The following is an 11,444-nucleotide window of genomic DNA, read 5'->3' as shown; positions in this document are numbered from 1 at the left end:
TAAGGGAGCTGGCCAAGGATTCACAGGAAACACGCATTTCCCTCTTATAGATTATTTTCTTTACAAGTGCTTCACAAATATTTTTTCATAAAGGTTAAAAAAATCAAATAGTACCAAAGGCATTATAACCCACAATAGCAGTTCCCTGGACCAGTCACACTGTCACCTCTATCACCTTCCCTGGAAGCAAGCAGGAAACTATCTTAGCTACTTCTTTTTATATTGATCTTTGTACTTCTTAAGATTGTGCTTGTAATGATAATTCTTTCGTGTTATCATCTTGAATTGATCTTGTCAAGATCAATTCATGTTGCCACATATTTATGCAGCTTCTGATGGCTGCCTAGTATTCTAAAACATTTCAGTTATCCATTCTTCCTAGTGATATTCACTTAGGTTGCCCCCAACTCTCTACCATAAATGACACAGTGATGAACTTTGTGCATGTTCCCTAAGAACCTGTATGAGACTGCCTCTAAGAATATATGCCGTGTGCTAGCAATCTGTATACTTACTTTCAAAACATATTGCCAGATATATCTGCAGAATGATTGCACAAATCCACACCCTACCAGGAATTCCAAAAAGCCCTTATATTCCATATAACTGCCAACATTTCTACTATTCAGGTTTCTAATTTTTAACCATCTGATAGGATAGAGTGATGTCTCTTTGTTGTTTTATTTTTCTTCTTTTTTTCGAAGACAGAGTCTGGCTCTGTCACCCAGACTGGAGTGCAGTGGCACAACCTTGGCTCACTGCAACCTCTGCCTCATAGATTCAAGCAATTCTCTTGCCTCAGCCTCCTGAGTAGCTTGGGATTACAGGCACCCACCACCACACCTGGGTAATTTTTGTATTTTTAGTAGAGACAGGGTCTCACCATGTTGGTCAGGCTGGTCTCGAACTCCTGAGCTCAGGTTACCGTCTGCCTTGGCCTCCCAAAGTGCTGAGATTACAGACATGAGCCACCTTTTCTTTCTTTCTTTCTTTTCTTTTCTTTTCTTTTCTTTTCTTTCTTTCCTTTCTTTCCTTTCTTTTCTTTCTTTTCTTTTCTTTCTTTCTCTTTCTTTCTTTCTTTCTTTCTTTCTTTCTTTCTTTCTTTCCTTTTTCTTTCTCTTTCTCTCTCTCTTTCTTTCTCTCTCTCTTTCTTTCTCTCTCTTTTTCTCTCTCTCTTTCTTTCTTTCTTTCTTTCTTCTTTCTTTCTCTTTCTTTCTTTCTTTCTTTCTTTCTTTCTTTCTTTCTTTCTTTCTTTCTTTCTTTCTTTCTTTCTTTCTTTCTNAAGCAGAACGACTTCAGAGAACAGAGGGCAAAACATAATCTTATTATTATTTTTCTTAAGAGACAAAGTCTCACTCTCTTACCCAGGCTGGAGTGCAGTGACACAATCGTAGCTCACTGTAGCCTTGCATTCCTTGGCTCAAGTGATCTTCCTGCATCAGCTTCCCGAGTAGCTGGGACTACAGGCACATGCCACCATATCCAGCTAATTAAAATAATATTTTTTGTAGAGATAGAGTCTTGCCATGTTGCCTAGGCTGGTCTTGAACTTCTGGCCTCAAACAATCCTCCCGCCTCAGCCCACCAAACTGCCGGAATTATAGGTGTGAGTTACCATGCCTCACCATTTTGCTTTTGATGAATCACAAATGGGTTTGATTATTTCCTCTTACGTTTCTTAACTTTTTTGTGCTTAATTTTATGTAGCTTGCTCGTTACAATTTTTTTAAACCCAATTGTGCTTCCTGTCTTTTTGTTGATTTATAGGAATTGCTTGTTTTCTATGTATGTCTCTTTTTGGTTTTAGATATTGAAAACATCTCTCAGGACATCGGTTTTCTTGTTTGTTTATTTATTTTGTTCTGTTTATTGAGTCAATTAGGATGACAGGTATATATCACCATGCTTGGCTAATTTTTAAATTTTTATAGAGATGAGATTTTGCTATGTTGCTCAGGTTGGTCTTGAACTCCTGGCCTCAAGCAATCCTCCTGTCTCAGCCTCTCAAAGCACTGGGATTACAGGTGTGAGACACTGAGCCTGATCCCATCAGTGTCTTTGAACTTTGCCCATAGTGTTCTTCAGGGAAATGAGGTTCTTAATTTTGAAGTAATCAAATTAATCATTTTCATTGTGGTTATGTTTGCACAACTCTGTGAATATCTATAAGCCATTGAATTGTACACTTTAAATGAATAAATATATGGCATATAAATGATATCTCACTAATGCTATTATTATTATTTTTTAAAGATATTGGCCAGATTGCCCTCCAAAACCAAAAGGCCATACTTAAAGTCCTGGTCAAACCTAATAGACAAGAAAAAAATGGATGTGTGAATTAGAAAAAAGGTATAAAACTCTTATAATTTATAGATAATGTTATCTTCTACATCAAAAAATCTAAAATAAACAGCAAATTATTAGAGTTTTTGCATCTAAGATCAACTTACAAAAACTTGTAAATTATATTTATATTTAAATTATATTTTCTACTTGATTATAACAATAATCGTGTAGAAAATATAATTTAAAAATTCATGGTAGCAACAAAATTAGTAAAATATCTAAGAATTTATAAAAACTTAGAATACCTCTTTGAGGAAAAGATAAAACTTTACTAAAGGACATAGAATAAACCTAAATAAATGGAGAGGTTTTCCACATTCTTGGTTGGCATGACTTCCTATTATGAAGCTGCCATTACTCCCCAAAATAATTCATGGATGTAATGAACTTCTCGTCAAATTTTCAGATGGATTTTTCTTAAAAGTATTTTTTTCTTAAAGTGTATATTTTTGTCTTGTAGCCAGTCCTAAGAAAGATATTTTTAAAATTCCCTATTGAGTATTTAACACGCATTTTTAGCCTGCAACACTTTCCCAGTTAAGGAGGTTCTCCATTTGCCAAAATATTTTAAAACAATAAATTTACATTTATGTTTTTAAAACATGTTTTTAGGTGGGCACAGTGGCTCACGCCTGTCATCCCAGCAGCTTGGGAGGCCAAGGTGGGTGGATTGCTTGAGTCCAGGAGTTCCAGACCAGCCTGGGTAACATGACGAAACCCAGTCTCTACAAAGAATACAAAAATTAGCAGGTGTGGTGGCACACTCATGTAGTCCCAGCTGCTTGGCAGGCTGAGGCTGGAGCATCACTTGAGCCCAGGAGGTCAAGGCTGTAGCGCCCCCTGAGCTGATCATGCCACTGCACTTCAGCCTAGGCTGGAGTGAGACCCTGTCTTAAAAAAATGATTATACCTTCTTTCAAAGACAATCTTTTGTTTTTAAAATGGTTTTGGAGACGAGTGATGGGGTCACGTGACAGTGCCAGGTCAACTTCACCGTCAGAGAAGGGCACTTTGTGGGCAGCTTCAGCCCAGCATGTCTTTTCTGGACTTGCAGAGGTGAGTCCCAAGCACCAATAGAACTTTAATTTTGCTCAGTCTCTGTTTATCTAGATTATCCTCCTTCAAAAGTTTTGGGTTTTGTTTTTGATTTTTTGGTCTATTTACAGATGAAAAGTTATTCCCCATAGGTGGCAACAATGATTGGGAATTTGGTTTCACACTCTGACCATCTCGTGACCTGTATAAATGGATTAATAGATTAGAGAGACCTGTTTTCCACTGGGTGACAGATAGGAGAGAATGTGGATTGCTAGTCATTTGTTTCTATGTCATTATGTCCATTTTGAACTCAAATCAAATAAAAATTTTGTAGTCATCAAAGAGAAGTTTAGCTCATTGAGATACAGTGAAAGCCAATTATGTCCCTGCCAAACAAAAACAATTTCCAGGGAAACTACCTTGATTGTTTAGTCTCAGTCCACGTGTAGTGAGTATGTGACTCAGCCACCCCTCTGGTTGTTTTAGTGAGGGGCCATGTGGCCCACCTGGAACCAACCAGGAACAGTAAGATGTTTGCAAGGACTCTTGTGAAAGAGCCAATGCATTTTCAGCTGCATTTTCATCTAAGATAATCTGACTTTGAGTTTGCTGGCAGATGTGCTTCCACTCATGAAGCCTGTTGATGAAGAAATACAAAAGAATAGAGCCAAATCAGAGGGAAACTGAACCCTGAGAACATCATTTGAGCCTCTGCAACAAGCTTGAGTCCCTAATGCAGCCCTCATCCCAGATTTGTCATTCACAGGGTCAATACTTATTTTGAGTTTTGTTGTTTAAAGCAGTTGAATTGGGCCGGACACAGTGGCTCACGCCTGTAGTCCCAGAACTCTGGGAGGCCAAGGTGAGTGATCACAAGGTCAAGAGATCGAGACAATCCTGGCCAACATGGTGAAACCCTGTCTGTACTAAAAATACAAAAAAATTAGCTGGGCACAGTAGCTGATACCTGTAGTCACAGCTACTTGGGAGGCTGAGGCAGGAGAATCGCTTGAACCCAGGAGGCAGAGGCTGCAGTAAGCGGAGATCATGCTACTGCACTTCAGCCTGGGTGACAGAGTAAGACTCCAGCTCAAAAAGAAAAAAAAAAAAAAGCTGTTGAATTGTGTGTGTGTGTGTTTTCACTTGCATTCAAATAATGCCTCATAATAAAAGAGGTCTTCTCCTTTGCTGGCTCCTCTATGCTAGCCTACTAAATATATATTTACCTCTCTGTGGCTCCATTTCCTCTTCTGTTTAAGAAAGATAAATGGCACTTACTACCTCAAAGAGTTGTAAATATATATATATTTTTCCCATTTATTTTATTGCATTTTAGGTTTTGGGGTACATGTGAAGAACATGCAAGATTGTTGCATAGGTACACACGTGGCAGTGTGATTTGCTGCCTTCCTCCCCATCACCTACCTCTGGCATCTCTCCCCTTGCTATCTCTCCCCAGCTCCCCACCCCCCACCGTCCCTCCCCTATTTCCCCCCAACTGACCCCAGTGTGCAGTGCTCCAGTTGTAAATATTAAATGATATAATAAACAGAAAAGCATAAATGTGTTTGACAATGGTGAGGTGAGAGAGGCAGCATATAAATGTTCAAAATTGAATTGTGTCAGACTGTAAAACTATCTATTAGGGTGAGAATGCACCTCATACCAGGCGCTATTGTAGTAGTAAACTTTCTCTCTTTAGCAAAATATACGCTTCAGTAAAATACTTGAGAAAGATCTTCTGGTCTTTGGTCCATTATAGTTGCTACTGGGAGCTCATAGTGCAAGCCATTTGGTCCACTGAAAGGTGAGTAACTTGACAGCTTCTGTACCAAATGTGGGCACCAGCATCTTTTCCGTAGCCCTCAAAACTGTGATGATTATTGTTTTGTCCTCCAGCAAATGCACCAGCATACCCATCAGAAGACCTGCTGTATCCTCAGGCACTTCCATGCAGGACACTGATGCTTTGTAAGCCTATCTCCTTCACATTGCTTTCTTCAAGTCCCTGGAGCCCCTGATAACCTTGGGCAACTTCTCTTCTTTCAACCAGCACCATTTTAGCCCCTATCTCCTCTGTCTCAGGAACACCTAGCTAAATTCCCCTCCCGTATGAGAGCCTGGGTAGGGATGTATAACAATCGTCTAGCCATGCAAGCATTTTCATTGTCCAGACATTAGGCTTGAAGTGTAGGGCTTGGCATTTAATAACTCCAGAAATTCCTATTCCTGTTGAATTAAACTTACCAGCAGCTCCTGAAGCAAACTTTATACAAGGTGAATGATCGTCTCTCAGTTCCTGCCGCTCTGTGAGCTCTGATTGTGAACATAAGGCATTTGAAAATGTTTCTAGTCAATATGTTCTCGTCTCCCCCACCATTATTTAGCCAATGAGCTTTTCTGTTTGTTTGGGGTCTCCAGTTTTCCCATATGGGCAAGATTGGGAAAGGAGAAGAGAAATACAGTGTTGGAAGCAGAGCAAGCCTGGGTGGTCTCTTGGGGAACGACCCCTACCATTCCCCTCTAGGAGATTCAGGTCAGAGATGGCTCCCCAGCTTCTGAACTGAGACTCAAGTACTCCCAAACCTCCAGTGTCTTCAGTTGTGATATGTGAAGCTACCTGGCTCTTGCCCTTCCTGGAAGCTTTGTGGAGCATTCGGCCCAATGAGGGCCTCCACAGTTGCATAAAGAGTGAGCTGTGATAACGGGGGAAGGGATGGTTGGCTGAGATAGTTTCTGCGGTGGGTCATTACTTGATTTTTTTCATTTTGAAAAGTTCCTGAATATTTGTGTAGAAGGTTTTCTTATTTTTTTCCCTTTGATAAATTTATGAAATTATTATGTATTTCGAAAAATAGGTCATCTTAGCAGATTGAAATAAAAAGATCCTGGAAGGTGGTGGGATCACGTAGCCCCTCTAACTTCCCTCCATATGCCTGGCCACAGCAGGCACTCAGCTAAGCTGGCTCCTTCCTTCCCACAGCCCAAGTTCCTGGGATATGTCAAGCCTCAACCCACATCATGGCACAGAGAACCCCCCTTTCCTATTTTAAGAGACAGTGGTAATTGAGAAAGGCAAACATCATTGATTACAAAAAAAGGACACCATCCTCTTCAGAGGTTGTGTTTCTGTGAGAATTAAAGTTGCTGAAAACTCAATAGAAATATTTATTTGAGCAAAAGTTTCTTCACTGGAGGGATTGGAAGAGGTCTTTGTGGTTGACAGTGAAACGTATATCCCCAAAGATGAGACAGGTTCCTGAGCTTCCTGCCACCATTGGTGTGTCCTGATGGCTCCTAGAGGGGGACACAGGCGTCCTGGTGGCTTCAGGGCAGGTGGGCACCTCAGCACAGCTGTTGATCTTGAGATTTCAGGATTTTCCTGGCATGTCTCTCTTTTCATCTTCCTGTCTTTATCTAGAAAATTTACCACTTGACATTTAAAACAAAATGCACACATTAGTTAAAAAACAAAATCAATGTAAAACATAAACAAAAAAAAAACCCACCAGCATTTATCATAGGTTTTATTGTAAAAATCAAGTAAACCTAAATAGGTAGTTATTTATTTATTTATTTATTTAGACACAGGGTCTTGCTATAGCCCCTGGGCTCAAACTATCCTCCTACCTCCACCTCCCAGAGTGTCGGGATTATGGATATCAGCTACTGCACCCAGCCTAGAATCTAGTTCTAGAAATGGATTTTGCCAGGTGCAGTGGCTCACGCCTATTTAGGAGGGCGAGGTGGGTGGATCACCTGAGGTCAGAAGTTCCAGACCAGTCTGGACAACATGTCAAAACCCTGTCTCTACTAAAAATACAAAAATTAGCCAGGCGTGGTGGTAGGCACCTGTAATCCCAGCTACTTGGGAGGCTGAGGCAGGAGAAGTGCTTGAACCCGGAAGTTGGAGGTTACAGTGAGCTGAGATCTTGCCATTGCACTCCAGCCTTGGAGACAGAGTAAGACTGTGTCTCAAAAAAAAACCAACCAACCAAACAAACAAAACAAATAAACAAAAAAACGGATTTTATGAGATTTCCTATTTCCACGAGCTTAACAAGACGAGATATGTTGAGATGCCCTCCCACTACAAAATACCCAAATAATGTATAAGTTAGAATAAACACACTTTGAATTTTATTGCTAAGCTCAAAGGAGAATAAGAAAACTTCTAATTTTTTTTAAGGCAAAAACAAATAAAATAGAACTGAAACTAGTCGGGTAAGCCTGCACAATTTCTTGTTCCATACTTGACCTGGGGATAGAGGTGGGGCCAGAAACTTGTGGTATTCCACCATCTTTTCAGGAACAGAAGCTCTTTTAGTTTTTGTTTTATCTCGTTTAACCTGACGCGTGTCTATGAAAGTGCAATGCATCGATTTCTGTGGTTTTATGACTATTATCAACAAAGCATTCTGTAAGTGTAAGGAGTAACTCTTTCTCTTCAAGGACATCATTCTACTGTACTGAGGCTTCCTGCTTCTTATATGGGTAGTGTAGAAGTTCTAGCAGCTGCCTGGCATTATGTTTTCTTGCAGATAAATAAGACCATCTAAGTAAATATTGTAATTAGGACCATAATGGCACATTTTGATTGCTTTTAATAAACAACACCAACCAGAACTTTTCTTAGTTGTGACACTAATGATCACTAATGGCCAAACTGTTAGATTTACATCAGAAATTTTTGGCTGAAAATTGTTATCAGTACAGGCTACAATACTATCGAAGCAAAAAATGAATGCGAAACTTTCTGGAGTGGTCTCATTATCTAGTCATAATCTCCAAGAATTCATGAGAGAAAAATGCAAGGAACAGGAGCTGGTATAGCTCAGCAGGTGTTTTGTGAAGAGAATATGGGTAAAATTGGGATAAAGAGAACAGGATTGGAGCATGGTTCACAAATCTAGACTTTGTTTAGTCTTCATGTTTTGGAAACATTAAAAACTTTGGGTAAAAGTAAGATGTTGACATTTATATAAGGTTAGAATCGAAAACCATCTTGTCCACTTAAAACTTTAGTATTACAGAATTTTGCTTTTTAATTATCAAAGTGGTCAAAGAAGGCTTATGTTGATGTAAGTCATAGCAAAGCCATGACTCATTTCTTTGTGATTATATCATGTCATTTTTCATCTTTACAAAATTTAGAAAAATGACAACACTGTCATTTATTTGCAATTTGCCCTTCCACTCTCCTTCCTAAAATTCAATCTTTCCATTTTTTTTCTTTTTCTTTTACCGTCTTGAGCTTCTTTAATTATGGGCAAGCTCTTTATGGGCTCAAAGTTTATTTTAGCTTTCTACTAATAAAAAAAAAAAACAGGAAAAGAAATTGGGATTTTTATGAAAAATGTTAAAGTCTAGCTCTTTTAGGATTTCCCATGACATTGCAATGATGACACAGTCGTACATGTGCCAAGGAAAGCCTGAGCTGTTGACTGCTGCCCCAGTAGTGTCAGAGAACCACTGTGCTTGCTGAGACCGATTACTGCCATTCTTCTAAATAGGGCAGGCTTTGGCAACATTGAGAAGCAAGCTGTTTGTCTTCAGTCCCCTCTCCTCAGCCTCCATTTTTGTCATTATCGCTCAGTGGATGGAGCCCTCTGCTACCCCATGGCTCTCCAAAGCCCCTTTCCTCCCAGGTCTGCACATTTATTCACTTGGTTCTGTGCATATTGCCTGCATGCCATCCACTGTCCTCACCTTACTTCATGTTTCCAAAACATGAAGACTGAACAGAGTCTAGATTTGTGAACCATGCTCCAATCCTGTTCTCTTCATCCCAATTTTACCCATATTCTCTTCACAAAACACCTGCTGAGCTATACCAGCTCCTGTTCCTTGCATTTTTCTCTCATGAGTTCTTGGAGATTATGACTAGATAAAATAAAAAATGACACTGAGCTGAGGAATGAGGAAAAGTCTAGGCAGAGACATGGGAGAGGCTGTGCTAGTTGGAAGGTATGAACAAAGCCATGGAGGTTTACAACTGTCTGGCTTTTCTAGGGAAAGGCAAGTAATCTGATGCGACTAGAAAAAGGTTAGGTGACATCTGGAAGCTGGTTTGGGTGTAGAAGGACAAAGAGGAGGAATGGGAAGGGTGAGTGGCAGCTAGACCGGGAAGGACTGAGCACCAGGCAGAAATGACAAAAGAAAATTGTTTTTCCTCTCTCAGGAAGCACTGGACTTTAGGAGGCAACATCTCCATCCTGACTCTGCAAACTCATCTTTATCAGAGTGAGAATTTTAGGGTAAGTTGGAAGGGACAGGGCCAGGCTTATAGCAGGGGTTGGCAAACTATGGTCTGTGAGCCATATCCAACCTGCTGCCTGTGACTAAGAGTGATGCTTACATGTTTAAATGGTTGATGAAAAGTGAAAAGAAAAATAATATTTTGTGACTTGTAAATTTGTACAAAATCTTAATTTCACTATTCACAAATAAGTTTTCTTGTAACACAGCTGTGTTCACTTGTGATGCTTTTGCTGCTCTGGTCATACAAGGGCAGAACTGAATTGTTGTGACAGAGATCCTCTGTCCCAAAAGGCCTAAAACATTCCATCTGGCAGTGCTTAGAAAAATATTGCTAAGTTCTGTCTAAGCCCTTCAAAGACAAAGGAGTCGGATGGGTGTGGTGGTTCACGCCTGTAATCCCAGCACTTTGGGAAGCCAAAGTGGGTAGATCACTTGAGGTCAAGAGTTTGAGACCAGCCTGACCAGCATGGTGAAACCTCATCTCTACTAAAAATACAAAAATCGGCCAGGTGTGGTGGCACATACCTGTGATCCCAGTTACTCAGGAGGCTGAGGCAGGAGAATCGCTTGAACCCAGGAGGCAGAGGTTGCAGTGAGACGAAATCACAACACTGCACTCCAGCCTGGGTGACAAGTGAGACTGTCTCAAAGAAAACCCAAAAAACAAAAAACAAAGGAGTTGAGCACTAGACAGAAAGTTCAGAGCAGGAGGGAGCTCTACAAAGATAACCTAAGTTTTACGGAACTGAGCTCACAAGCCACTTTAACTAAACGTATTAATTCCAGTGACCACAATTTCCCTAGCACTTATTCTCCTGTAGCATACTTGGAAATTCTAACAAGCTATTTTTGTTTGCGGGGGGGCATTGTTTGTTTGTTTTCAGTGTGAGATATGGATTAAGCATTTAAACAATTTTAAAATAATTTCTGGGAAACTTGGAAGACTATGTTGACAGTGTGGTTGCCATGCGTTTTAAAGAACATTCACATGGTTGAAGAGTCATTTAAAAAAAAGGATTGTCTTTCAGAATCACAAATCCAAACCAATAGAAATAAATTATTGAGATTTCTAACCTCCTAAACATTCATCTCTCTTCTTGAGAACAGCAACAAATATCCTTTCTTTCTGGAGTCTACCAATCACCTCTTTCTTCTTTAGTGTGAGTAATTTTAAAAATTATTTTCATTAGGCTAAAAGACATTATGTTATACAACACCTTTTTTTTTTTTTTAAATGGCAAGGCAGACTTCATTCAAGGGTGGGACATTGTATAGGTATAGGAACCATTGTGATTGAATGTGGCAGCGAGGGAGGGAGATTGGACTGAACTTACTACTGTGTCTTTAAAATTTTATTTTTTATTTCAGAGACAGGGACTCACTCTGTTGCCTAGGCTGGAGTGCAGCGGCATAATCATGGTTCATTGCAGCCTTGAAATCCTGGGCTCAAGCAATTCTCTGACTGTAGCCTCCCAATTAGCCAAGACTATCTTTAAGCTTTTAAAAAAGCAATCCTTGGTTAGGCACGGTGGCTCACACCTGTAGTCCCAACAATCTGGGAGGCCGAGGAGGGCAGATCATGAGGTCAGGAGTTTGAGACCAGCTTGGCCAATATAGTGAAACCCCATCTCTACTAAAAATACAAAAATTAGCTAGGCATGGTGGCATGCGCCTATAGTCCCAGCTACTTGGGAGGCTGAGACAGGATAATCACTTGAATCCAGGAAGTGGAGTTGTAGTGAGCCAAGATTGTGCCACTGTACTCCAGCCTGGGCGACAAAGTGAGACCTCAAAAA

Source organism: Cebus imitator, unplaced genomic scaffold (assembly GCF_001604975.1).
Source record: "Cebus imitator isolate Cc_AM_T3 unplaced genomic scaffold, Cebus_imitator-1.0 Scaffold150, whole genome shotgun sequence".
In the NCBI taxonomy this organism is placed as follows: domain Eukaryota; kingdom Metazoa; phylum Chordata; class Mammalia; order Primates; family Cebidae; genus Cebus; species Cebus imitator.
Note: the sequence above shows the minus strand (reverse complement) of the source record.